This window comes from Pristis pectinata, chromosome 28, assembly GCF_009764475.1.
Source record: "Pristis pectinata isolate sPriPec2 chromosome 28, sPriPec2.1.pri, whole genome shotgun sequence".
In the NCBI taxonomy this organism is placed as follows: Eukaryota; Metazoa; Chordata; class Chondrichthyes; order Rhinopristiformes; family Pristidae; genus Pristis; species Pristis pectinata.
The window spans coordinates 6,053,074-6,079,847 of NC_067432.1; the positions used below are offsets into that span (position 1 = coordinate 6,053,074).

General features: G+C 40.0%; 1 protein-coding gene across 4 annotated transcripts in view; it reads left to right on the forward strand.

The window, feature by feature from the left end:
- The window catches only part of pias1b (protein inhibitor of activated STAT, 1b), a 149,661-nt gene that overhangs the window by 34,580 nt on the left and 88,307 nt on the right, over window positions 1-26,774 (forward strand). Inside the window, exon 1 of one of the 4 annotated variants that reach the window (XM_052040530.1) lies at window positions 23,519-23,609. The exons of the other annotated variants lie outside the window; for them this stretch is intronic. The gene's annotated coding sequence lies outside the window, so the exon portion shown is untranslated. Of the gene's footprint in view, window positions 1-23,518; window positions 23,610-26,774 lie in introns of those variants that run through there. 4 annotated transcript variants of the gene reach the window in all.

Sequence of the window (26,774 nt, forward strand, 5' to 3'; positions counted from 1 at the left end):
CCCCCCAAACAGCTCTGTATAAGCCACTACTTGGGCCAAGCTTTTGGGCATCAGCCCTAATGTCCACTTATCCAGTATGATGTCAGCTTTTATTTGCAGCTTTTCTCCATTTAAAGCTGCTATATAAGTTCATTTTGTATAAACTTCAGCTGTTGCCCATTCCACTGTTGAGAAGTGGTACAGTTTCAACAATTTAGAAAATATAGCCACCTGTACTTTTAAATTCAGTTAGTTGCTTACATGCTCTCACTAGATGATCAAGTTTTGAGTTTTATTTGTTTGTCCTCTTTACCAAAGAAGCATTCCATGTTTTCACTAATGGGTGAGTCTTGAACCAGAGAAAGGGCTGGTCTTTTAAAACTGAGGCATGTAGTAATTCCTTTAAGGTTTGTGGATCTTAGTATTTAAGGTGGTGATAAATATGATGTTTGTTGATGAAATTTTGAGCATTGAAATCACATTAAATTGATTTGGTACAGAATATCAATTTTCCATCTGCTTGCAATTATAAAGTAAATTGACAGATGAAGTTTTGATCATTAATTTTGGAGTTTGATACTTAGTGCTCAGGAAGTGCTCCCAGAGAGTGCAAATATAATCAGTGCTAAAAGGGGCTGTGTGTCACTGACGACACTGGTGTACTGGGGGAATCTGGTGGGAGTCCCTGACCATCTTAATATTGTGCATCAATGTACCATGAATCTGATGCAAATCCTTGCCCACTCCACTATTCCACACTGGTCACAATAGTACAGCAGGGGAACAGGCCCTTTGGCCCAACTTGTCTATGCCAACCCAAGATGCCCATCTAAGCTAATCCTTATTTGGCCCATATTCCACTAAACCTTTCCTATCCATGTACCTGTCTAAATATCTTGTGAAATTGGGAAGACTGTTATTTGCCACTTTCCCACTGCTGACAAAGGGCCTGACTAGTAACCTGTTTGTCTGTGACTTGCTGAATATTTCTGATACCTTGTTATTTGGAGTAGTTACTTAATATCATGGCAAAGGCTTATTTTTGGCTTTAAAGTATTAATATAATTATTTTAAGTTCAGTGTTAAATATCAGAAGGTGGTCAAAATTCTGTGATTGGCATAGACTCCATGACAAATCAAACTGAGGGGAAGTCTGGTTAAACAAAGTGCAGTGGGGAGTAGCCTAAGTAAGGAGATTATTTGAAAAGGGAGTTTACTCAGTGAATATTGTGAAACCATAGAACCATACAGCATAAAACAGGCCCTTCGGCCCACCATGTTGTGCCGTCCATCAAACTACCCTCACACTACCTAACCCCTTCAGCCTTCATCAAGCAGGAATACTACCTGTGAAGAAAGTGTAGTCACTAAGTGGACTCCATTGGGTGCATTCTTAAGAGTTAATAGACTTCCATGTTACGTGGTCAAAATAAGTGCTCAAAATAGCTGCTATAGTGTTCCATCAGTTGTCAGGGATGTGTGATTTTTTTAAAATGTTCTTTCCTTCTATATCACAACTTTTAGAATCAAATTATTACTTCTGAATTTCCAGGATTGCAATATTCATTGTTGCATAATAGGGTTATTATTTTCATTAAATGTTAAATGATATTTGTAGTATTGAGGTGGCATTTTCCAAAGACTAAATTAAACACTGGGTTAAGGGGCTGAATAGGCCATCCAGTTCCCAAATCTTTCCAGCTCTGTTTTCTTTTGCATGCTTAATGGATGGAACTCCCCTGGCCCTAGTGTGGATGTTGCTTCCTAATGAATACATGATAAATGAATTTCTTGATTGGTCTTTTACCAATCAAGAAGCAGATTCCAGACTCAGGAGGGTGACAGTCATCAGTTTTCTAGGACTGCACCAGGAGACTTGGAGGCGAACCAAGCCAGGAAGAATGAAAATGTAATCAAAGTGTTTTCTTGAGCTGAGTGGAGGTGGGGCAGGATTTTCATCGTGTTTTTGCTGGATTGAAGGATAATCTTTTGTGTAAAGGTTTACACTTTCAACTCAAAGTTCCTCAGTTCTGGTGCAGTGTTTTTCTTTGTCTGGATAACTCTGATTTTGAGGTAAGATGGTATGAGCACGCAACCTTTTTTATTCGGATGCTGGCTGACGTTATCTTAATAGAAAAAGGAAACTTCTGTGAATTTTCAAACTTTTCTGGCATAGCAAGCTTCACTTCAAATCAGCATTTTTTTTCTAATGGGACGTCTTTATGCAACATGGTGGTTGTTGATTTTTAAATTTTTTTTTGTAAAGTTGTATCTTAGTTTATAACTGAAGTACCATTTCCAGCAAATAATTTGTCAAAGAACTTTATATAGATAAAGAGCTTTGGTACTGCCATTCTTGGAGCAGCAGTGGAATTGCTGACATTGACCCCAGTGTCCCTTGATCACTTGGAGGGGAAGATTGGTGTTGTCAGTGGAATTACCCAAACTGTATGCTGTTTTCTGTCTAGTAATCCTATGAAATGACCATGTACAGCTGTGAAATAAAGGACACATCAGAACTGGTTCTGTCTTTCGATGAATAATTTTGTCTTCCTTCTATCTCAAATGAAAGGTCTTTTGACTGAAGTAATGAATGTTTCAAGGAATCATATTCCAGCCAAAGCTACTGTGGGAAAGGTTGGAACAAAATGCCAAAAATTCTGAAATTGTAAATATTGGCATTTATTGACGACTGCATTGCAGTTTATTGGGTTTCAGTCACATTGGTATGAGGTTAGGGTAGCAATGCCTAAATCACACACTTGATCACTTGTCAGAGTTTGCAGCAATTTTTCATTTCTCTGTAACATTGCTACTGGTCCATAACTGGTTTAACATGTCTACCTTTTCTATTCTGCTTTATCCTCTAGTCCAGATTACGATTCTGAGAAATTAATACCTGTGAAAACTTGTCTTAGAAATGCATGGGAATTTCCTATCAGTCAATGATTATTAGGTTAAAGTTGCTGATTTTTAAAAATATATTTTAGTTTAGACACCAAAAAGTGTATATAATAGAACTGAATTCTAATGTCATTTACTTGTGAAAGGTGACCCTTAAACAATATTTTCACAACACAAATTACTCTGTCAGAATTTGAAATATTTCTTTTGTGCACTTTGCCAGTTCTCTCTTGTGTCAAATATCAGCTCCTCACTGTACTATGGATTCTCACGGCTTCAGCCATTTATAACTTTGTCTGAGTTGACATTGTTGATATGGACGTTGGTCAGTGGCAGAAAATATTGGAGCTGAACGTTTTACGTTCTGATACCCAAGCATGCACTTCCCATGGCAGTTGCTGAATAATCACAGTGGAAACCCCACTCTTAAATTGCTAATTTAAAGGTATAGAAGTCAGTTGTATTTTGCACCCTTCCCCATGTTCTCCCTCCACCCCAAAAATCTCCCATCAGTTGTCTTCATCATTGCAGGGGACTTCAATCAGGCCAACCTCGAGTGTGTTACCAAAATACTATCAGCACATCTCCTGCTCCAACAGGGGTGCCAACACCCTGACCACTGCTGTGCAACCATCAAAGATACCCCACTTTGGGAAATCAGACTACCAGGCTGTGCTGCTCCTCCCTGCATATAAACAGAAACTGAAATGGGAGGACCCGGTATGGAGAGTTGTGCAGTGCTGGTCTGAGGAAACAGATGTGCTCCTACGTGACTGCTTTGAGACAGTGGACTGGTCCATGTTCAAAGACCCAGATGCCAGCCTTGATGAGTATGCAACCACCATCACAGACTTTATCAGCAAGTGTGTGGCAGACTGTGTACCAAAGAAGACAATACAGGTGTTCCCAAACAGGAAACCATGGATGAACTGAGCGATCCACTCCCTACTGAAGGAGAGGACTGCTGCACACAAATCTGCTGATCCTGATCTGTACAAGAAATTGAGGTATGACCTTTGGAAAGCTATCAGGGATGCTGAGGCAATACTGACTCAAAGTAGAGTCCCTGACCAGCTGTCAGTTATGGCAGGGCTTACACGCCATACCAGGCTACAAGACTAAGTCGGGCTGCATAGCTAACAACAGCGCATCCCTTCCGGATGAACTTAATGCATTCTATGTCCATTTTGAACAGAAGGGAAGTGGATTGTCACCATCCACCCTGACAGCCACCAATGAAGCTGAACCTGTGATCACAGTGGAGGACGTAAGATCAGTCTTCCGGAGAGTGAACACGAGGAAAGCACCTGGCCCAGATGGTGTCCCTGGCTGTGTGCTCAGATCTTGTGTCGATCAGCTGGCAGAAGTATTTGCGGACATATTTAACCTCTCCCTGCTTCAAGCTCAGGTTCCCATCTGTTTTAAGAAGACCACTATCATCCTGGTACCAAAGAAAAGCAAGGTAACATGCCTCAATGACTGACTGACTGCCGACCAGTGGCTCTGACATCCACCACCATGAAGTGCTTTGAGAGGTTGGTCATGGCATGCATCAATCCTAGCCTACCAGACAACCTGGACCCATTGCATCGCCGAAACAGGTCTACAGTGGATGCCATCTCCCTGTTCCTACACTCAGCTCTGGAGCATCTGGAGAGTAAAGACACCTACGTTAGACAATTGTTTATTGACTACAGCTCTACCTTCAATATAATAATCCCAAGTAAGCTTGTCACAAATCCTGAGACCTAGGACTCAACACCTACCTCTAACTGGATCCTTGACTTTCTGACAAACAGACCACAATCAGTGAAGGTGGGCAGCAATATCTCCGGCATGATTATTCTCAACACTCATGCCCCACAAGGCTGCATCCTCAGCCCTCTACTCTACTCCCTATACACTCACGACTGTGTGACTAGATTCTGCTCTAACTCCATCTACAAGTCTGCAGATGATACCACCGTTGTAGGCCGTATCTCAAACAGCGATGAGTCGGAGTACAGGAAGGAGATAGAGAGCTTAGTGGAATGGTGTCATGACGACAACCTTTCCCTCAATGTCAACAAAACAAAAGAGCTAGTCATTCCCTTCAGGAAAGGGGGTGGTGTACATGCACCTATCTACATCAATGGTGCTGAGGTCGAGAGGGTTGAGAGCTTCATGTTCCTGGGAGTGAACATCACCTACAGCCTGTCCTGGTCAAATCACGTAGAAGCCACGGCCAAGAAAGCTCACCAGTGCCTCTACTTCCTCAGGAGGCTAAAGAGGTTTGGTTTGTCCCCTTTGACTCTCACCAACTTTTACTGATGCACCATAGAAAGCATCCTATCTGGATGTATCATGGCTTGGTACGGCAACTGCTCTGCCCAGGACCGCAAGAAATTGCAGAGAGTTGTGGACACAGCCCAGCGCATTACGGGCACCAGCCTCCCCTCCTTGGACTCTGTCTTTACCTCTCGCTGTCTTGGCAAAGCAGCCAGTATAATCAAAGACCCCACCCACCCGGGACATTCTCCCTTCTCTCCTCTTTCATCAGGTAGAAGATACAGGAGCCTGAGGGCATGTACCACCAGGCTTAAGGACAGCTTCTACCCCACTGTGATAAGACTATTGGACAGTTCCCTTATACAATGAGATGGACTCTGACCTCACGATCTGTCTTGTTGTGACCTTGCACCTTATTGCACTGCACTTCCTCTGTAGCTGTGACACTTTACTCTGTACTGTTATTGTTTTTACCTTTTACTACATCAATGCATTCTGTACTAACTCAATTTAACTGCACTGTGTAATGAATTGACCTGTATGATTGGTTTGTAAGACAAGCTTTTCACTGTAACTCAGTACAGGTGACGACAATGTACCAATACCTAGTTAGAATCTATGTATATTCCCTTGAATCTGTAACTACTAACTGGGTGAACTCTCTATGGATTGGAGTGGAAGATGGTTTAAAAAAATGAAACAATGCTGATGACTCTAGAATCAGTACATTCTATTCTTATCCAGTATTTATTTTATGTGGAAATGATTTCTAGCTCTAATAAGCTTCAAATGCTTTTGTTTGAAGAAGAATCTCCATCCTTCAATGATCTTAAAAACACAATGCCTGCACGCACTTGCATTTATGCATTAGTTTCTGTAACATTTGGAAATTCCAGGTAGACTCCCTTCTGTTTAGTTTAATATTCCTACTGGGAAATGAGGACTGCTGCACCTGCAAGTTCACACACTGAGATGAGGTGTGTGGAGAGGTGATTTATTTTTGGACCAATTTTTGTTTGCAGTATGAATGGCTATTTGCATTGTTTTGAATCTCTTCCAGTTATTTTTTGATGAAAATTATTTTGATTTTAGATGTTTTCAAGCATAGTAAATTCTGTGTACAAAACTCTTAGACCAATAAAATCTTGATTTTTTTTAAGCTTATTTTACCCAAGGAATTGCACTGCTCTATATAATATCAGTTAAGTGCCCTATAGATAGGAAATATGTAAATTTACACAGTGCAATCTTTTTTCATGTTGGTGGTTAACTACTGTTTTGGAATTGAACCAAAATCCATAACACTGCAATTTGACAGCACTGGTGAATCTCATCAGGGATTAACCTTGTGAATATAAATGAGGCCCAAGAGATTAATCTAACATCATTAATATAGTTGTTTGCTTCCAGAAATGAATACTTCATTACATTTTGGAATGCTTATTTTCCTGTATTTAACTGTCAGATGCATTTAAGCCTATTTTTTATATAAAAAGGGTTAATGCTGTATTAAGACTGTTATTATGCTGAAAATGTGTATCTTGAAGCTTTAGTCCTGACTTTATAGCTAGATTTTTTTTAATGACTAAACAGAAGCTATGCAGCGGTGTTATTTACTGAACTCCTTGCTGTAGTATTTGAAATTGTACTCTATTGGTGGAAAAATTGTTTTTTCTGGTTCATTTACTCTATGCCAATTTTAAATCTATTTAACTATCCCTTCTGGGGGTCTGGTGGGGTAATGGTATAGTAATATACAAAGAATTCTGTATTTTAATTGTTAGGTTTCTTTACAATTCTGTCTTTCCTGGAAAACATAAGCACTGAATCTTGCTGATATGTTCTCATCATTACTGGAGGTGCCCAGCATATCTTGGCCTAAGGGCCGGAATGGGTTTGACTGTTCTATCCATGTTAACCTAACTGAAGTGGATTACCGTAGTACCCGGATAATGACGTGTCTTGGGAACATTACTTCTTCCTTTTAGTCACTGTTCATTATTTCTGTAGATTTTCTACCTTCATTAACATGTGTTTTTCATTTATTTTAAGAAAATATTGTATATTGGGTCAGGGCTACTAATTTTGATGCTTTACTAAAGTTCTTTTGATCTAGTAAAGTCTGAAACATCAGCTGTTTAACTAATGCCCTTTATCATGAAGTCAGAGGTAGGAATATTTACTAATGTTCAATTCCATTTGTAACTCCTTGAAAAAGCAAGACAGCTTGTGACTGCCATGTTGCAACATCTGGCCAACCTTCAGACATGTTGTTAAGTAGCAGTGAACATCAGCAAGAGAGTTTAACCAATTACCCTTGACTTTCAACTGCATTCCTATTGCTAAGTCCCTCATCATAATTCTGGGAGTTACCATTGGCCAGAAACTTAATTGGGCTTCAACATAAATACTGTGACTCTAAGAGCAGATGAAAAGCTAGGTATCATATGGGGGCACATCTTTCTGACTCTAAAATGGGAATATGTCTAAATTGCACTCAACTGAGCCATCAGGATTATTCCATCACATTCCTGAGGTTGCTTGTTAATGGTGGGTGGGGGAGGGGGGTGTGCGGGTGGGAGAGATTCAGGAGGATACAGAATCTAGACCTAGGAATTTTATTCTAAATCTACTTAAAATACTCTCTTTAAAGAACTCTGGTTGTTCTGCAGTTTTTCTTTTGAGGCACTACCTATTGCTGTAAACTAGACAATAGCAGGTTTGATTGCAACCCACAAGGAATAGCAAAAGAGCAGTAGTTGCAAGTTGTCTTCTATTTTGACACTGGAATTTGCCAGGCCAGATGGGTTGAAATGTTCCTGTGACTGTAAAATGAATGTAGCCAGTCTCATTTTAGCTCAGTGAATGATTGGCCTTTACGATAAATCTAGTAGGTGTCAAATTTGGCACAGAGAAAATTCTTAACTAATTCCATTGTCCTGGCAGTCTCTGAACTCCCAAGAGAAATGGCTGTTAATGCACAACCACTTCTGTAGTCTAAATTTATGTATGAAAAATTGTTTAAAATCATTTTTCATAAAAATTGCAGGTGGTCAATTTCTAGCTAATTGAAATTAGCTCAATTGAGTTTTGGGTAAACGAAACTAAAATTTGGAAGAATTGCAGAAAACACTTTCAGGAGGCCAGGTGGCAAACAGGAAATGTGAAGTGAGCAATGTACAATAATACTATAAACAGTTTTGTGCTCTTCAATTGGTTTGTGAAGAACCTGTGTGATGAGCAAATGTTTCTTTTGGAATACACTCGGTAGTTCAGAAAAGCAGATACTGGCCAGCAAGACAAACTCTGTATCCTTGATATAACTGTTTTGAGGGAATAAGCCATCTTTTTCAGATGAAGCTATGATGTTTTGTTAAGATTTTAAATGAAGTAGCATTCAGAAAATAATTGTAACTGAAATACTGTACATTTTCTTATTGCATTGTAAACATCATGGGGCAAAGTGAAACCTTGTAATTCAACACTTCAGCAAGCATTTAGGTAGGCAGACGGTAATTGGTTTATTATGGTCATGTACTGAGACACCAAAGCTTTTCACTGTTTACATGGCATCTAGACAGATCATTCCATAAGTACATCAAGGTAGTACAATAAAAAAAGAAACAATGCAGAATAATGTTACAGTTACAGAGTGCAGTGCAGGTGAACAAATAGTGTAAGATCCTTGAGGTAGATTGAGAAATAGAATTCAACTTTGTCGTATAAGAGGTCTTTCACGAGTCTGAAAACGGGATGGAAACTGTCCTTCAGCCTGCTGGTATGTGATCTGAGGCTTTTTGTATCTTCTGCCTGATCAGTGTTGGGGAGAAGAGAGAATTACCTGGGGTTGGAGGGTTTCTTGATTATGTTGGCTGCTTTCCCAAGATAGTGGGAAGGTTTAAGACCTTTGTCTAGGAGCAGAATTAGGCCATCAGCCCTTCGAGTCTGCTCTGCCATTCAATCATGGCTGATTTATTTTTCCCCCTCAACCCCATTTTCCTGCCTTCTTGTAACCTTTGACGCCCTTACTAATCAAGAACCTATTAACCTCTGCTTTAAATATATCCAATGACTTGGCCTCCACAGCCATATGTGGCAATGAATTCCACAGATTCACCACCCTCTGGCTAAAGAAATTCCTCCATCTCTGCTCTAAAGGGACATCCTTCTATTCTGAGGCTGTACTCTCTGATCCTAGACTCTCCCAAAACATCCTCTCCACATCCACTCTATCCAGGCCTTTCAATATTTCATGGGTTTCAATGAGATTCTTCCCCCCCCCCCCCCCCCCCCAAATCTTTCTAAACTGCAGCAAGTACAGACCCAGAGCCATGCAACACTTCTCATACATTAACCCCTTCATTCCTGGGGTCATTCTTTTAAACCTCCTGGACTATCTCCAGTGCCAGCACATCCATCCTTAAATATGGGGCTCAAAACTGCTCTCAATACTCCAAATGTGGTCTGACCAACTCCTTATAAAGCCTCAGCATCACATCCTTGCTTTTATATTCCAGTCCTCTGGAAATGCTAACATTGCATTTGCCTTCCTTACTACTGACTCAACCTGCAAGTGTACCTTCAGGGAATCCTGCACTAAGACTCCCAAGTTCCTTTGCACCTCCGATTTCTGAATTCTCTTCCCGTTTAGAAAATAGTCTCCACCTTTATTTCTTCTACCAAAGTGCATGACCGTACGCTTCCCTATGCTGAATTCCATCTGCCACTTATTTGCCCATTCTCCCAACCTGTCCACATTCTTCTGCAGACTCACTGCTTCCTCAACATTATGTGCCCCTCCACCTATCTTTGTATCATCTGTAAATTTGGCCAGAAAGCCCTTAATTCTGTCATCCAGACCATTAACATATAATGTGAAAAGTAGTGGACTCAACACTGACCCCTGTGGAACACCTCTAGTCACCAGCAGCCAATCAGAAAAGGCCCCCTTTATTCCCACTCTCTTCATTTTGCCAGTCATCCATGCTGGTAGCTTCTCTGTAATACCAGAGACTCCTGTCTTGTTCAGCAGCCTTGTGTGTGGCACCTTGCCAAAGGCCTTCTGAAAATCCAAGTAAACAACATCCACTGACTCTCCTTTGTCTATCCTGCCTGTTATTTCCTCAGAATTCCAACAGATTTGTCAGGCAAAATCTTCCCTTAAGGGAGCCATGCTAACTTCAGCCTATTTTATCATGAGCTTCCAAATATTCTGAAACCTCATCCTTAATAATGGATGCTAACATCTTACTGAGGACTGAAGTCAGGCTAACTGGCCTATAATTTCCTGTCCTCTGCCTCCCTTCCTCCTTAAAGAGTGGAGTGACATTTGTGATTTTTTGCATTTCTCTGAAACCATTCCTGACTCTGGTGATTCTTGAAAGATCACTACTAATGCCTCCACAATCTCTTCAGCTACCTCTTCCAGAACCTCAGGGTATAGTCTATCTGGTCCAGGTGACTTATCTACCTTCTGATTTTTAAGTTTCCCAAGCACCTTAGTAATAGTGACTACACTCACTTCTGCCCCCCTGACTCTCTTGAATTTCTGGCATTTTGCTAATGTCTTTCACGGTGAAGACTGACACAAAACACTTAGTTTGTCCACCATTTCTTCTGCATTTCTACCTCTCTAGCATCATTTTCCAGTGGTCCGATGTCCACTCTTGCCTCTCTTTTACTCATTATATATCTGAAACTTTTGGTATCCTCTTTTATATTATCGGCTAGCTTACCATCATATTTCATCTTTTCTTCCCTTATTGCTTTTTTTGTTGGTTTTTAAAAGCTTCCCAATCCTCTAGCTTCCCATTAATTTTTGCAATATTGTATGCCATCTCTTTTGCTTTCATACTGTCTTTGACTTCCTTTGTCAGCCATGGTTGCCTCATCCTTTTAGAATGCTGCAGCTGCTTTGGGATGAACTGATCCTGCGTCGACCAAGTTACTCGCAGAAACTCCTGCCATTGCTGCTCTGCCGTCATCCCTGTTAGGGTCCCCTTCCAATCAACTTTGGCCAGTTCCTCTCTCATGCCTCTGTAGTTACCTTTTACTCAACTGTAATACCAATACATTAGATTTTAGCTTCTCCCTCTCAAATGGCGGGGTGAATTCTATTATATTATAATCACTGCCTCCTAAGGGTTCCTTTACCTTATGGTCTCTAATCAAATCTGGTTCATTGCACAACACCAAATCCAGAATTGCCTTTTCCTTAGTGGGCTCCACTACAAGATGCTCTTAAAAAGCCATCTTGTAGGTATTCTACAAATTCCTTCTCTTGGAATCCAGTACCAACCTGATTTTTCCCAATCTATCTGCATATTGAAATCCCCCATGACCACCATAACATTGCCCTATTTACATGCCTTTTCTATCTCCTGTTGTAATCTGTACCCCATATCCTTGCTACTATTTGCAGGCTTGTATATAATTCCCATCAGGGTATTTTTACCCTTGCAGTTTCTTAAGTCTACCCACAAGGATTCTACATCTTCTGATCCTATGTCACTTCTTGCTGAGGATTTGAATTCACTTTTTTACCAGCAGAGCCACCCCACCCCTTCTGCCCACCTGCCTGTCTTTTCAATAGGATGTGTATCCTTGGATGTTGAGCTCCCAGCTGTGATCTTCCATTCAATCACAACTCAGTGATGCCCACAACATCATACTGGCCAATTTTTAACTGTGTATGAGCTCATCTACCTTATTTCGTCCCCTGTGTGCATTCAAATATAGCACCCTCAATCCTGTATTCACCAACCTTCTCAAATTTGTCTCTGTTGCCTGAAGGTAAATTCTTATCCCTTTCTAAACTTAGGCTTATTCTTTATTCTGGACGCTTCAGTCACCTCTCCTGCACTCTCCTTCCCTCTTACTTCATCCATACTTTGCCATTCTGTTGAACCTATCCCCTTACTATTTAAAGCCCTGTCTACAGCCCTAGTTATGCAAATTGCCAGGACCCTGGTCCCAGTGTAATTCAGGTAGAGCCTGTCCCATCGGAACAGCTCCCTCCTTCCCCAATACTGGGGCCAATGTCCCATGAATTCAAACCCACTTCTCCCACACGATTCTTTGAGCCACATTTAACCCCCTGATCTTATTTACCCTGTGCCAATTTGCACAGGGCTCAGGTAGCAATCCAGAGGTTATTACCTATTTGGTTCTACTTTTTAATTTAGTCCCTAGCTGCTCAAGTTCCCTCCGCAGAACCTCTTCTTCTACCTATGTCATTGGTACCCATATGGACCCTGATAACTGGATCTTCCCCCTCTCATCAAATTCCTCTGCAGGTCAGATAAGATGTCCATGGGCACCAGGCAGGCGGCCTTCGGGTCTCTCGATCCTTGACAGAGAATTGTCTATTCCCCTGACAATACTATCCCCAGTCACTCTTCGCTGCCCCTTCTTGAATGGCTCCCTGAACCATGAGCCATGGTTCGGTTCCTCATCCTTCCTACAACCCCCACTCTCATCTGCACAGGGAGCAAAAATCTCAGACCTGTTGGAAAAGCTCAAGGGCTGAGGCTTGAATCTTGAATCCCCCTACCTGCCTCACTCACAGTCACACCCCCTTGTCCCTGACCACAGCCTGAATTTGAAGTAGTTACTCTAATGGGTGTGACTGCCTCCTGAAACACAGCGTCCAGGTAACTCTTCCCCCTCCCTGATGCTCAGATTCCAAGTTATCAACTTTGAGCCCGAGTTCCTCAAGCAACCAATACTTGCTGCAAATGTGGTCGCCAGGAACCACAAAGGGGCCCACCAGTTCCCACGTCATGTAGCTACAACACATCACCTGATCCTGTATCCCTACTTTATTTAATTAGTTATAATTTGATGTCTTTTTATTTAACTACGATTTTAAAAAAAACGCTTGCCTGTTCTTTACCTGCTGCTCAACTGTGCCTCTTCGCTGAAGCCTTTTGAGCCAAAGCCTCAGATTCCCACTCTCTCAATCACCACTCCAAAAGAAAAATTAGTTGGCCTTTTGATTGGAAGGTGGTTGGAGTATGGAGGAAAGACATCTTATTGAAATTATAGAACTTATGAAACTGCATATGGTTTATGGTCTGATCTCCCAACCCAAGGAAGTATCTATTTGTGATATAGGAAATGCAATGAAAGTTCAGCTTATTGATTTCTGGGATGACAGGTAGTCAGTAGTAAGCAGAGAGATGCAAAGCACACCACACATGTTCCCCCTAGATTTTAGAATGGGAGAAAATCTCATTGAAACTTAAAAATGAAACTTGATGTGGGAATGTTGTTTCCCTGGCATCTAGAAGCCAGGCTCACAGATCAAAATAAAGGGTTGGTCATTCAGGACTGAGATGAGAAGTTTCTTCACCCAGACACTAATGATTTTTTTTTTGGAATTCTCGACCCAGGAGGGCTGTGGATGCTTAGTCACTTATTATATTCATGACAGATCAAATTTTGATTATAATGGGATTTGAGATGTGGAATTAGGCTGCTGAGGTGAAAGATAAGCCATTTTCTTAATGAATGGAGGAGCATGAGAGGGGATGAATGGCCTACACTTGCCTCTTAAATTAGTTGTTCTTAAAGATCACAATGTTAGTTGATACAGATTACCAATAATTATTCACTTATGAATTGGATGATAAACTGTGCAGAATTGTTGCCTGACAGTGGAATTACAAGAAAATAAGGGCAAAAGAAATAGAAACAGGTGTATGTTTTTTGCACCATATATTGTCTTGGCTGATCACTTACTGTAGCTCTGCTTTTTGCACTAGCACTGTTTCTCTTGATTCCTTCATATTTAAAAATCAGTCTGTCTATCTTGAATCAACTCAGTGACTAAGCCCCCACATATCCTGTGTAGCAAATTCCAAAAATTCAGCAGTGTCTGGGTGAACACATTTTCTATCCTCTCCATCTTCTATAGCTGACGCCTTATTTTGAGTTCTTGACATTTCACTGGGAGAAATGACCGCTCTGCACCTGTGCTGCCAAGTCCCTTAGGAATTTTGTGTGGGTCGATGAGATCAGCTCTTGTTCTAAATCCAATAGTGTATAGGTTGTCTGCTTAACCTCTCAAATGGCAAACCTGTTATCTCTGGAATCAATCTGGGCAATCCTCACTGCACTTCCATCGTTAGTGTATTCCTCCTCTGGTAGAGAGACCAGACCTGTACACAATAGTTCGTGTGGTTTCACTATGGCTCCATAAAATTGATCTAACACCTTTTCCATTCTGGTAATCAAATCTGGCAATAAAGGCCAACATTACTATTTGCATATATAATTGCTTGATGAGTCTGCATTTTAATTTTTGGTGATTTGTGTACAAGCATACCAAGGTCCCTTTGAACACATGCCTTTCAATCTCTTGACATTTAAAAGGTATTCTACCTTTTTTTTTCTTTTGAAGTGGGTGACCTCATTTTTCCACATGATATTCCAGCTGTCATATCCTTGCCCATACACAGGTTAAGTGAATATCTCTGAAGCCTCTCCACATCTTATTGCCCATATTGCTACCTGGCTTTGTATCATCAAGAAACTTTATCTCTTCCAAATCATGGGTAAAAATTGAGCATCTCTGGCCACAGTGCCAATAACTGTAGCATCCACTAGTTGCAGCATTCCAATCCAAAAATTACTGTTTTTCTATCTATTGATCAGTCCTCAGTTCATGCCAGTATATTACACCCAATGATCTGTTCTAATTTTCTTTAATAATCTCTTGTTGCCCAAGGGCTTGATATTCACATACACGTCAACTGGTTTACCATTACTCATTACAATCTTAAGAGATTCCAACATTTTAGATTAATGATTTCCCTTTCATAAATGTTGACTTTGCCCAATGTTATTATTTTCTAATTGTCTTGTTACCACTTTCCTAATTTTCAGCAATTTCTTGATCACTGATGACAGACTAGCAGATGTGCAGTTCCCTGTTTTCTCTCTCTCTTCCCCCCCCCCCCCCCCCCCCCCGCATGAGATTGCATTTTCTGTCTCCTGTATGTGGGAACTGTTTTAAATTTATGGAATTTTGGAAGAAGACAGCTAGCACATCCATCTCCTTAGCTGCCATCTTCAAAATGTTCATTAGTTTCTGGAGAACTAAAAGATACTTGAGCAATTGAAACATTTTACTGCACTTGATGCTGATAAATGTTGTTTGATTGCTTTCTGGAAGATGGATATCTGGAATTCTGTACTTGGGCTGTGGAGTTTATTGCTGAGCATATCTAAGGCAGTGAGTTTACATTTTAGAGTTAAGTGACAACAGGGTGAGAGATAAGCCATGATATTATTGAATGGTGAAATAGATGAGCGACTGACTGGCTTACTTCGGTTTATGTTGTGCTCCCTTATTTGCAAGAGTAATGGAAGTCGGTGGTACCAGTAAACTGGACTATTCTGCCTATAGTTAATCCAATAAAAATATTTTTTCAGTTCTCTGTGTAATGGGGGTGGTCATAAATTATTTTTTAATCAGATTGCTTAATAGGATGCAGCTGTTGCTCTCTGGGACAAGTCTTTTGACCATTGTGGTGGTGGGAGAAATTGTGCTGGAGCACCAATAAGGACTCGTATCCTGTTTTCTAATGTATTTGACCATATCCTAGTGGGGAAAAGATGATTACTTCTGCATTTCAATTTCTTGCAGAGAGAATTTGGAGCATTTTTGAGGTGACTTCATGGGTAGAAGCAGCAGCTTGTGATACTTTGCCAACAGTATTATGTGGATATTTGGAATGATACCAAATTAATTGCTCAATAACAGCAGTTCTACTGCAGTGTTTCAGTCCTAGTTTTGTACAGGCCTGTGTAGATAAGGCATGCAAATGTGTTCTGAATATATGTTTAAACCTGAGTATTACTGCTTCTAAATGTGGGGAAGATAGACAGATGCAGTTGGGCACCTTATTGTGCAGTAAATGAGAGTGTGTGGCATTATCTCAGAGCTGCATGTTAAACCCTGATAATAGAACACTCACAAGAGTCAGGAAGAGAATAGTACTTAATTGAAGTATGTACTTTGATCCAGGCTATAACTGTAGTATAATTGTCCCTGGTTCCCAAAGGTAGTGCAAAGATCAAATAATAGAGCTCTAGAAAGACAGTTAACTAGGATAACTTCATGTTTTGACCACCTGACTATTTTTACTTTAATGTTCCTTTGACAAGATGAAAATTTAGAATATTTATTAATTTGAGGGGTGAAATTGACAGGGAATGTAGTGACTGGAACTAGTCATGATACTAAGTTCCAAAGTGGAAATATTTGACAAAGTTAATGCAGATTTGACAGACTTTTGATTTTTATTCAGTCACCATTTTGGGATTATATATTACTGAACAAAGGATTCTTTATTAAAACATATTAGGAAAGTACAGTGTGTCTTGCTGAGAAGGTGGTTTAAATACTGATTGGACCCTTATTAAAACATAGCACCTTGAGACCAGCTGACACTTGTTAATCATCAATTATCTCACAAAATTAAGAATAGAACAAATTTGAAAGGCTTTTCCAGCGGGGCAGCTTCTGTGCTTTTTGCCAGCCAGGTGGGTTAAAATTGTTCCCATTGCATCTTCTAACTAATTACTGTATTTAAATCTTTGCTGCCTGGCTGCGCAGGTGGATTGATGTAGCATGGCAGACTGATGCAGTGCCAAGACTTGAGGGTTTTATTTCCCAATCAAAAATAGAAAAAACTTGTAACTTGTTTGTATTCTTGTACAGCATTTTGTTTTGTGTGGCTCTCCCCTCTTTTCCAAAAGAACTCATGGGATTGTTTTCCTTGTTTAGAGAAGATTGATGGATCAGTTTAGAAAGAAGTGATTCAAGAAGCAGGGAACACAGATTTAAAAGTAAAGAACCAAGATACAGTAGAATGTAAGGGAAAAGTTTTTTTTAACACGGTGCTGTAGATTGAGTTGAGGATTTCAAAACTGACTTGAAGTCACATGAGGGAAAATACTTCAAGGGCCACCAGGAAATGAGACTGAATAGATGGATCTACAGGGTGTTGGCATGGATTTGGTGGCGATTTCCTGTGCAGTAGCAATTCTAGTGCTAATAGATTCAGCTTCAAATTATAATTTGTGTAAGCATTGTGTACATTTGTATGGCAGACATGTTCTGTTACAGTAAATTGGCCTTAATGGTTTCATTTTTTCCATGACCCAAATCAAAGGTGACCTTTTTGTGGGTTGTAATCCCTTATTAGTGATCTGCTCCACAGCACAAGGCTTGTAGTATTAAATGCCTATTAATAAATGGTAAGATTAAGTTGATCCCTTTTCAGTACAATGTGCAGTCTCCATTGGCATTCATTGTAAGATCTTCCTGTGTCAATTTTTGAGTGATTTAAGAGATTAATTGAATTTGTTTAGTCTCATTAAATGAGCAGTAATTATCTTTGTAGGCATTTATTGGGAATTGGAGCAAGTCACTTAATTCTGCCCAAACAATGGCACTAAATTATTAAAAGAACACATGTTCTAATGAAATAAAAACCTATTCAAACCATCTTTTCTCTTCAACCCCTCTAAAATTACGTGTATATAAGGATGATTGCTATCCTGCCTCAGAACTGTGCCAGCTATTCTGGATTGGCTGCTAAGAGGTTTGTGGTAGTTTCTGCAAGGATTGTTGCTCTCCTTGTGTTTTCCCAGTATGTTGCATTCAATTATCCAGCTACTTGTCAATGTGAGGCTAAATTATTATCCAACATCTTACACTAGTTTGGTGCCTCTTGGGTGTGAATCATTGAGGTAACACTTTGCTATCCTTCATTGAAAATTGAGCAAAAATAATTTGTAATTTACTATCACAGTAAAGACACAAATTAAATACACAATTTATTAACTAGTGTTTTTACCATTCCCTGCAGCCAGTGCAGATTCCTGAACAAGAGCTGGTGAGCAATGTGTTACTTGACCTTCACGATGTAGTCAGAGAGCTGAGGCATGCATGTCCCTGGGTTACTTACCTGCTTTTTCTTTCTCTTGGGGTGCAACTGGCCTCTCTGGTACTTCTCAAAAAAGGCCTTCTGACATGGCTGTTGTGTTTAAAAGCCATGTGCTTGTCTTACCATTTCTAGTAAAAGAAATAGTAAACCAGGACCTCTTCAGATCTTTGCTTTGACTCTTGATGTGAGATGTGTGTAGTACATAGTGTATGGATATATTGGAGACATACAGAAATTGTACACATGTTCACATTTGCAGCTTAAAAGCATCAGCACTTCTGAGAAGTTGGCATGTTAACTGTTTGAATAAAGTTCAGATGCTAGTGCTGAGATATATTGTAGTCTTAGAATGCATGTCAGAATGGGTTGCTCCCCATGTTATGCATTACAACTTTTAGCTGTACATAGCATTGTGCAGTAGTCCTGAAAAAGATTTAAGATACGGACATGTATTGATCCACTAATCTAATAGCCTGAGTCAGTTACTGTAGAAAAATAATGTAAATATAGTCCTGCAGTTTGAGAATTTTGAATTCTGCTTATTCAAAGAGTCTGAACCTTTTTCAAAAGTGACCACATTTGTTGGATTGGTAATAATGAATTAATAGGTTTGCATGGTTCAGTAGTTAAGTCATGCTCACTCCAGGGGTTCTGCAGAAGAAGAATTTGCTAACATCCTTAAGGGAATGAAACTAGCCTTAAATTTACCCTGTAGTCTGGAGAGAGTACTTGGAATATTAGGGTTGCTTCTGGGATAAGTGGCACCTGCACAAGGACAGGTTGCACCTAAACTTGGGGAGGTCGAATATTCTTACAGGGAGGTTAGCTCATGCTACCTGGGAGGGTTTAAACTAATTTGGCAAGGGAGGTGTGGGGAGGAGGATTGGTGGGAAACATAATAGCAAAGCAGTAGGTGGAGGGAAAAATGTAGAGGATAAATCAATTAACTCCCGTGGGCAGAGCAGATAGAGACAGGTTAGGGAACAATGAAGGGCTGACAGGCTGAACTGCATTTACTTAAATGCAGGAAGCCTTTTGAGTGAGTAAGTAAGATAAGCTTAGAGCATGCAACAACACTTGGATTTATAATATAGCATACATGGAAAAATGTCATGGTAGGCTGGTGCAGAAGGTTAAGGCACATGGGATCTTGGGCAAACTGGCTAATTGGATCCGAAAGGGGTTTGGTGATGTGAGGCAGAGGTAATGGTGGAAGGATGCTTTTCTTGATTCTGTGACCAGTGACGGATATGAATATAGGAGGTATGATTATTAAGTTTGCAGATGACTTGAAAGTTGGTGTTGTGGATAGTGAGGAAGATTATCTTGAGCTACAGCAGGATATCGATCAGGTGGATAGAGTTGGGCAGAGCATTGGTAGATAGAATCTAATTGCATTTTGGGCAATCAAATAGGGGTCGAACATCCTAGGTAAATGGTAGGGCACTAAGGAATGTTGATGAACACAGTGTTTAAGTCCATGGTTCCCTAGAAGTGGCATGACTGGACATAAAATATAAAAGTTGGGATATTGCAAAGCACTGTATTTGGACTATTGTGCACAATTGCAGTCACCAAACTATAGGAAGGATGTGGTTGTGCTGGAGGGAGTGCAGAGGAGATTCACCAGGATGTTACCTGGATTAGAGCGCTTTAATTATGGGGAGAGATTGTTCAGGGTAAACAAGCCCAGCCTACCAAAGAAGGCTGAGGGGTGACCTGATTGAGGTACATAAAATAAGAGGTGTTGGTCATTGAAATCTCCTCATGGTAGGGGTATCAAAAACAAGAGGGCAAAGCTTTAAGATGAGAGGAAGGAGTTTTAAAGAGATTTGAAGGGAAAGTTTTTTTTTTGCAGAGTGGTTGATATCTGGAACTCGTTGCCAGAGGTGAAGTTGGATACAATCACTGTTTAAGAGACACTCAGACAGGCACCTAAATAGACAAGGCATAGAAGGATATGGATCTAGTGAGAGCAAATGGCATTTGTGTAGATGAGCAAGAAGGTCGCCATGGATGTGGTGGACTGAAAGACCCATTTCTGTGCTGTACAACGTTAACTTGAAAATTGACTACTGTATGTTAGTGGCAAAAAGAATCAAAGGAGTTGTTGGGCGTGTGTGAGAGAGGAAAATAAGGAGATGGAACTAATGGGACTTCTTTCATCAGAGTTGGCATGGACCCAATAGGCCAAATCTCCAACTGTATCAAAAGTATAGGATAAGATTAAACAAAACAAGGAAGCTGAAATAGAAAGACCCTACATGTTGTATTCTAAGTGCCATCCTCTTGGTTAGCTTTTTTCCAAGGCTCTAATATAATACTATGAGTCAATTGTACACATGGCTGGAAAATTCTTCTAGCCAGCTTGCCTGGGGCTTTAACTGAATAACAAAACCATTTTGCCAACTGAAAACTAACATCAGTGTTTCTCTTCATGGTGAAGTCTATCATCTGGCTAATAGAAACATTGGATGCAATTTTTTGGGGAGTAAGTGTCTAGTTAATTAGTAAAACTTGTCTATGCCATTAAAATCTGGATGCAATTTAGCATTGGTCAACTTGAATAAGTCATAAAATGCACCAGAGTTGCATTATGACTCAAACCATGCATGCGTTAAGCATGTGGACATAATGAGGTGGAATTTTCTATCTTTAGGTTAAACATAGAATCAATTCTAAGGCTGCAGATATTGCCTAGGAAGCATATTGATGGAGAGGACTAAGGGTAGATCCTTGGTTAAATGATTGGAGAAGCAGCTATAGAATTGGGACAATGGAAGAGCAGTTCAGCTGAGTGGACATTGAAGGGGAGGTATTGCAGAACATTGTTCAATTGACCCTGGTATTGCAGAGATAAAAGTGAAAAAAGAAGCAGTAATGAACTACAGGCACTGATATCATTTATGACTTGAGCTATCCCTGTTTTTACACTTGAAGTTAGAGTTTGGTTAGGGAGGGCATGAAACTTCTGAGTTAGTATGTTCAGAGCTACAATATGGGATATGAATGGGATGTTTAGAGATTGGACAAGCAGATCAGGTAAAGGATGCATTTTTGGGTAATGCAGATTTGATAGTATTAAAAGGAGAGGCAGGGCTGAAAAAAGTCTGAGCAGTAACATTTAAGTCCATGTCCATTGCCGTTTGTTCCTCTATCAATATCTCTGGTTTCTTTCTTAAGCACTCTGCTACTCCACTTATGTACCCAGCTTTAAGAAGGCTTTCAAATCACCTCATTGCCCCCACCCCCAATTCATATTTATGGCTATCCCTCTTAAGATGCATCATACAGGAAGAATTATCTGCTTGAATGGAATTACTTCCGATGCTTCTACATTGAATATGAGAATTTAGGGCAGAAGTGGGCCATCTGGCCCTTTGAGCTTGTTCTGCCATTCAAGATCATGGCTTATTTTTCTGACCCAGAGCCCCTTTCCTGCTTTATACCTATAATGCCTTGATTTCTGAAATATTCAGAAAGCTACCTCTGTTTTGAATGAATTCATTTACTTGTTTTCAATGAATTAAATGTCTCCATACCCTTCCAGAGTAGACCATTTCAGAGATTCACAACCCTCTGGGTGAAAAAACTCCTCATCTCAGTGCTAAATGGCTTGCTTCTGATTCTAGACTTGGCTTATTAGTTAGGAAAATGCTGACAAATTGGTAATTCCTTGCTTTCTCTCAAAATAAAAACTGAAGATGCTGGCAGACTGCATCGTGAGAAGAGAAAGAGTAAAAGTTTCAGGTTAAAGACCCTTTCAGAAATGGGAAGGAATCAAATGAAGCTTGTCAAGCTCCAGGTCAGGTGTGTGAGGAGGGATTTTCTGAGAGGGTACAACTGGAGTGACTATGGAGATGAGCTGTAAACAAGGTTATCTGGTAAATGAGTGAATGGGAGCAGTTACAGAGTGAGAACAAAAAGAAGAGAGATTGGGAGTTACAAAATACAGAGCAGGGAGACATACCCAGCAGTCAGGCTGGGCATGTCCTCTACTCCCAGATGGGTTGGGGGGGGGGGGGGGGGGGTGTTGTGGGTGGGCAACACAGACACACCAAACTAGTTAAACCAATATTGCAGATAGATTACTGAAACAAAAATCGAGTTACTGAAGTTGTAGAATTCAATATTTTAGTTCAGAAAGCTACAATGTAGCCCATCAGCAGATTCAGTGCTGTTCCTCAAGCTTTCATTGGCCCTTATTGTAACAGTACAGACTGATAGGTCAGAGGGAGTAGGATGGTGAATTAAAATAGCAGGCAATGGGAAGCTCAGGGTCGTTCCTGTGGACTGTATGCAGGTACTCCATGACCTCTATGTTGGAGAAACCAAACACAGATCAGCTGGTTGCTTTGCAGAACACCTGTGTTCAGGTTGCTCTGGAGTGGGTGCAGAAGAGATTCACCAGGATGTTGCCTGGATGCAGTGTCTAGGATAAGTGGAGAGATTGGATAAGCAGGGTTTGTTTTCCATGGCGTGGAAAAGATGAAGGGTGGTAGGGGAAGTGTGGTAAATGGTAGGGGTCTGATATGCAAAACCATGAGAGGCATAAAGTAGACAGTCAGAGGTGTCTATAACCAGAGGGCATAAGGTTTTAAGGTATGGAGTGATAAATTTATGGGATATAAGGAATTTTGTTTTACCCAGAGGTGGTTGGATTTTGGGATGCACTGTCTGAGAGGGTGGTGGAGAGGGTGGTGGAGGCAAAGACTCTCAACATTTAAGAAGCATCTAGAAGGACACTTGAATCGCCAAAGCATAGAAGGCTATGGATCAAGTGGCGGTAAGTGAGATTAGTGTAGATACTGTAGGTACTTGATGGTCGGCATGGGCAGGGTTTGCTGAAGGGGCTGTTTATGTGCTGTATGATTCTGATTCAAAGTCCTGTGTGACTACTGAATTAGCTGTGTTACGTGCACCTCTTAATTTTGTCATTTATGCCATGCCCAATATTACAACTTCTATTTGGGTGCCTTATGAGTAGCTCCCACCTATGCTTACTGCCCTTTGCCACCTGTTGGCTGCACCAAATGTTTCTAATTCTGTATGATCTACCAAGCCAAGATCATGTCTCTCAATTGTACTGATCTTGTCTATTAATTGTGCCATGCTACCTTTTTTGCCTATCCTTCCCAAATGCAAATCTCTTGAATATTAATTTTCCAGCTCTGGTCAATCAGCAGCCGTACTTCTGTTTTGGCAGTTAGAGCATAACCATTTATTTCTACGTGTGCTGTTAATTCATTCACCTTGTGAATGCTGTGTGCATTTGGGTATGGTATCTTTAGTATTATCCTAACATTTTTCCGTACTTTGGCCCAGTTTGCTGCTTGCCTTTATTTCCTCCACCTATTTATTTAGCTAGGTTTTTCTAATCTCCACTTTCTGTTTTCTCAATGAAGGAACAGTATAAATGGTAGTTCTTGCTTCAGCCATTTATCCAGAAGTACTAGTAGGGTGTTGAAGATTGAAGTGACGTAATTCTAACTGCTCAAGGTGAGCCCTTTTTTCACTTTCCAACCACATGTGGTTTGTCAGGTAAATAGTGGAACCAACAGCACTTCATAATGCTCTCCAACTGCATTGCTGCTTCACTAGCAAGTTGTTACCCTTCTTGTGTGGATGATAAGAAAACTTCTTGTTTCCCTTTGCATTCAGTTTTTAAACAAATACTTGTGGATACAATTACCAGAAAACTTGGAAAGTAGGTAGCAGACACTTTAAGTAAATTGTTTCATTCTGAAACAGCATTTTCTTCTGCTGTAAATATGGTATGGATGAATAGGTAAAATTCGTCTAATGTGTACACATTATTTATTCTTGAATCTTTAAAAAAAAATCCATGTCCAATAGGTGCATCTCCCCAAATATATTTGATATTTTGACAGTAGCTATTTAAGAAAAGATAAGAATTTGGTACACTTCAAGTTCTGCCAGATGAACATACAAATTCTGTTCCATTTTGAAGCATACATGTCAGGAAAGTTCTTTGTTTAAAGGTAGATGTCTACTTGTAATTCAATAAGCAGTTAAAATGAAATCAGGTTGACTGAAATTACTTGCAACAAATTCCATTTGACGTCTAGTCACAACAGATGATGTAATGATTCTGAAAGACATTTGCTTTCATCCATTGAAAAGTACATTTCTATGCAGAAAAGTTTCTGTTGCCTATTGTAGAAATGGAATTGGTTTTGTTAAAATGGTTTGTGTGGATCTAATTGTCCAATAACAATGCTTTGGCTGTGGCTGAAGTAAATGGTACTCTTTTTGCAATAATTAAAAAAAATTTTTTTGGAAACTTGGTCACTTGCATTGCATGCATGCTAATATTCTATTAATTAAATCAAAAGGAAAAAGATCGGATCTTTTTTTCCACCATGTCTCTCCTATGTGGTGGGTTTTAGATGAACTTTGTGTGGTGCAGGGCAGCAGTGAGATGGTATTCCTGTAGGCAAGAAGAATCTATTGGCAAATCAGTTCTCTTCTTTCCTGGGTATCTTGCTAAGACCCAGTTCAAAAGGGGCTGAAAATTGGAATTGAATTATTCAGTAGGAATGATTAATGCAGAGAGAATAGAAAGGTCGTTGTAAAATTTCATATGAAAGTGAGATCAACTAATACATATATTAAAAAAATTGTAATTAGTACCAATGCTTTCCTATTACCTGCAAAATATTAAGTTTTGTTTTTTGGAAGCAATTGCTATATAATTTGAATACTTTATTCAGTAATGGAAAAATTATTTAAATCTTTTTTTCTTCCTTAACAAAATAAATATTTGAGAATTGTGTATTATCCACAATGGTTTCAGCTAATGGCTCATTGGTAACATTTACTTCTGAGACAGAAGTTGAGAGTTTATCTAGCACTCTGGAATGATACTGTGCATTTCTTGTCTTCCAAATGAAATACAAGCTGGGATCCCTCAAACTTGGAATTTGCAACCTTACTGCGTAAATGGATTGGTGGAATATACAGATCTTAATGCTGTTTAAAAATTATATCCAGTTTGTAGCAATGCAATGAGCACAACTGGTGTATGCTGTTCTTTTACTTGCGCTCTACTTTATCAACCACCCTCCATCTATTCAGCATATTTTATTCCATTCTCCTTAACTGTATCAATGCTGTTGGCCTCAGCTAAACTTTATGGTAGCGATTTTGATTCCAAGAGCTCTGTTAAAATATTTCTTCTGAATTCCCTATTGGGCATTTTTTTTTTTAGATGGTACCTTTCTATTTGTAACCTCTAGCTTTGGGGTCCCTCAGTGGAAACATTTATCTACCTAATGTCTTCGTAGATTTAAAGACTTCTGTTCAGTCATCCCGATTCTTTTTACTTTTTCTCTTTTCTCTCCAAAGAGATGACATTCAGCTGTTTCTAACCCTAATCCACAAATTCAGAAGGACTTTGAGATGCCATGATGCCACGCAGAGATTGCAAGACTATGTAAGGAGCAGTAATCTCCTTCTGTCATGAACCAGCAACAAAAGAAACACACTGAGCATGATTCAGTGTTAAAAACTATTTTATTAATTACTACTTATGATAATACGTAAAATAAAAGTAAAAATGTTAGTATGTTAGACTTCAAAAATGTTAAACCTTGAACGTTAACCCCAAACCTAAACTCTTCGTGTGTGGGTGACAAAGTCCAAAACTCCCAGTTCTGGAATGGTTCTTAAAGTTCAGTTCCGCAAGCCATAAGGTGAAACATGAGCAAGGGCTTCTTCAACAACCACCGTTGTCTGAAGATAAGACGTAGACGTAGAGAAACAGAGAGAGAGTAAATACGAAATCCAAATGTTCCACGATGGAACCCCAGCGACACTTCAGTGTTTACTCGGTAGTGACTTCCTCACCCCGAAAAGCATCCGAATCGTGGTCGTCCACACACACAAATACCTGTTTCCTTCTACAGGTCAGCAACAAAGTGAACTCCACCGGATTACTTCCAACTTCCATACATGGATTTCATTGGCAGACACAGTTATTGTTTCTCATCCATCGATAGAGAAAACAAGCAGGCTGGTGTCTCTCTCCCTTCACTCTCTCTCTCTCCTTCTTACTTCTTCAACAATGTCATTACGTCCTTTATCTTCTATTGACGTAAGCACGCCCCACACACACATATACACACACACTCTCTATCTTAAAGGGACTTTCACTGAGTCCGTAACACTTCTCAAAATGGGGCTCTGGATCTAAGACTCCCTGAAAATGTTTGAAATCATGAACTTCAAGTTCTTTACATTGAACGCTTAATTTGCTGGGTGAAATGTCAACAGAAACATGAGTAATTACTGAAATTATATAAAGCATTATAATTTTAATGATTTCATTTACAAATGCTGAACATAGGGTTTCAAAATCTTCAGGGAAGCTTGCAATGCACTGCAACTCCCCTACTGAAGCTGGGGTGCACTTTCGGTATGGAAGTGACAGTTTCCATGAGTCCGTAGATCATCCCAGTAGGAAGTCCATTGGAAGTGAGATGCATCATTGCATGGAAGAAGATTTAAGAGTGCCAGGATGATTATAGAGCTTTGTTTGACACCAGTCTGCACTGAGATGCAATCTGTTGTCTTTCTCCTGTCCTGAAGGTGGTGTCTCAGATTACATTAAGGTTCCGTAAGTATCATTTGTCTATCGTACTG